This window comes from Morone saxatilis, unplaced genomic scaffold (genome assembly GCF_004916995.1).
Source record: "Morone saxatilis isolate NCDOM2014 unplaced genomic scaffold, NCSU_SB_2.0 Contig16, whole genome shotgun sequence".
In the NCBI taxonomy this organism is placed as follows: Eukaryota; Metazoa; Chordata; class Actinopteri; family Moronidae; genus Morone; species Morone saxatilis.
Genome location: NW_023339718.1, coordinates 26,257,723 through 26,260,181, shown reverse-complemented (window position 1 = coordinate 26,260,181; position 2,459 = coordinate 26,257,723). Strand labels below are relative to the sequence as shown.

Below are 2,459 nucleotides of genomic sequence, written 5' to 3'. Positions count from 1 at the left end.
GGCACCAAATTCTAAATTTATGTTACATTTCGACTACATATATAACCCACTTTCAATAAATATTAATGTTTCCACGGGTGAAATGTCCCTTTAAGGGTTCCTATGGTCCGAACAATGTATCTCCCCTTAAAACACCAGATTGTTATTTTTAAGTAAAGCATGTTCAATAGTGAGCTTTAGAGGTACAGAAGACAGAGCCAGGCTAGCTGTTCCCTCCTGCTTCTATGTTAAGCTACTGTATGCTACATTCACATTCTGACAAAATTGATGTTCTTTTTATTTCACTCTCAGAAAGTTAAATGTGGAACTATTACTTTGAGGTAACGGACGCATTGTTTAGTGCAAAGTCACTTAATCTGAAATGGCCACAGAAATACAGTTAAATACCCAATTCAATAAACACACTAAATGAAACCATCTTTTTCTTCTTCTTGGTTAACAAATGAAGATAATATTGCCCAGCTTTGTTGCTACTAAAAGAATCTATGCTTACTGTATATCCATAATTATAGTTCCCCTGGGAAGTGTGCTGTTTCATTATTAGACTCCATTATTTATTCAGAGGGATGTAAACATAGCTCCTGATAAAGGCTGGGGCTCTCCCCTCGTTGCAGGTCCACATCCTGACTCTCATCAAGAGCTGAGTGATTTTTTTTTTTACAGCTTTAATGAAGCCAGGAACAGTTAAGGCCTGCTGCGAACGATGGCATACTCTGCATTAAGAAAGGCTTACTATTCAGCCCTACTCCCAGACCATGCTATCACAAAGTGCATCTCCTTTCATTCATTGTTTGTATGCACATTTTTAATTTGGGCATAAAAGTTTGGTGTTTTGTTAAAAACGAATGCAGCAATGTTCAATGGAAACAGACTTATAAATCAAGATGTTTATGTCACAAACTTTGACATAAACATCCACTAATGCTTCCTCTCTGAGAAGATGGAAAATAGCGGCAGACAAAAACATCAGATCTGTTGTCTGCATTTCGGCATTCTCTAAGGCTACAGGCCTAGATTTTCCTAAACCACTCATACAACATCCCAATCTCTCAATGTGGCAGTGTCTGTATCTGCAGAGACCCTGCAGCCCTCTGCCTGTAGTTTCTTATTTTGTTGTGTGTGGGGTGTTTCTGGGCATCAACATTTGGGCAGTGTGCAGGGTCTGAGATCAGGACTCTATAAAAACATAAAGTCTCTCTCTACTCTGCTCTCTAGCACTGGCACTTAATGTAAGTGAGGAGATAGGTGTATGTGAGACTATGAAAGTATAAAGAGCTGTGGCCTGTGTGTGTGTGTGTGTGTGTGTTAGACTGAGGGTGGGGCTGAGCTATACACAGCAAACTGCAGTTTTGGGGCGCATGCTCGCAATATAAATGTGTTCCTCAGTTGTTGTTGCTGCATTTAAAAATATCCCTCATGATGGGCTGTGTTATCATCATAGACATTAACGTCTTATGTGCTGCATGTATTTTGACTGTCTGATAAACTTTTTTTATGGCCTTGCAAGCTCCAGGTTCACATCCCTGTTTGCATCAAAAGTAATTCATTACAGCTTTTAATGAAGCTGCTAACATTTAAGGCCTGCTGCACCAAGGTGCTTCTCGTCATCTGAAGCGTGACTTCATAGCTGTTTACCAGCTGGGCGGTAAAGGCCAGGAAGGTAGCTGCATACACACAGGACCTCATTTATGAAGATAAGTGTATTTAATCTAAATTTGAAAGTCTGTAAATTCTGTAATAACAGTATTGTGGGGAAATACTTTTGGGAAATTAATGAGTTGACTTGCACTGAACACTGTAGGAACAAGTTTATTAAAAGTGACGTATTAGAATAGTTTCAAATATTTGGAAAGTTAGGATTAGAGAGGTATTGTTTGAGAGCAAAATACACTTTTTCCCCCCCATTCTGGGTATTGTGACATCACAGTTTTACACTGATCAGATAATTACCTGGTCCCTGCAGTAAAAGTTCAGTTTTCCACTGACAGTGTTTGGTGACTCACACTGCTGCTGCTCAAATCGGCATGAAACTCTGCCGGTGGAATGTCTCGTTCTTTGATAGAAAGTCAAAATTCACACACCTATCATTGCACAAATAAACTGTGGAGAAACTCCCTACGACTCTCAATGTGCATTTTGTTTTCTCTGTGTGCCGCTAATGGCGGGAGACAGCTACGATCTGAACTGACAGCATAATTTGCAACCTAAATCAATTCAGTTTTAAATCTGAGGTCCATTTTGGATGAATTCAACAACAATGGCATCATGTTTCATTGACAATTTCAATAACGACACATTTTGAATTCACTACCACTCTAATTCTCTAACAGTCAATGAAAACTCACTCATGGATATTGTAGTATATAAAGCCATCTACCATGTCAAATGTCAATTCACGAGAAATAATCTGCTTAAAATGTATCCTCATCACTCGCTGAACACAAACAGTGAACATGATA

At 39.0% G+C, this 2,459-nt stretch overlaps 1 protein-coding gene across 1 annotated transcript in view; it reads right to left on the bottom strand.

Moving 5' to 3' along the window:
• LOC118326003 (neutrophil cytosol factor 2-like) overlaps positions 1–2,459 on the bottom strand; it is a 30,649-nt gene that overhangs the window by 2,744 nt on the left and 25,446 nt on the right. The gene's annotated exons all lie outside the window — the stretch shown is intronic.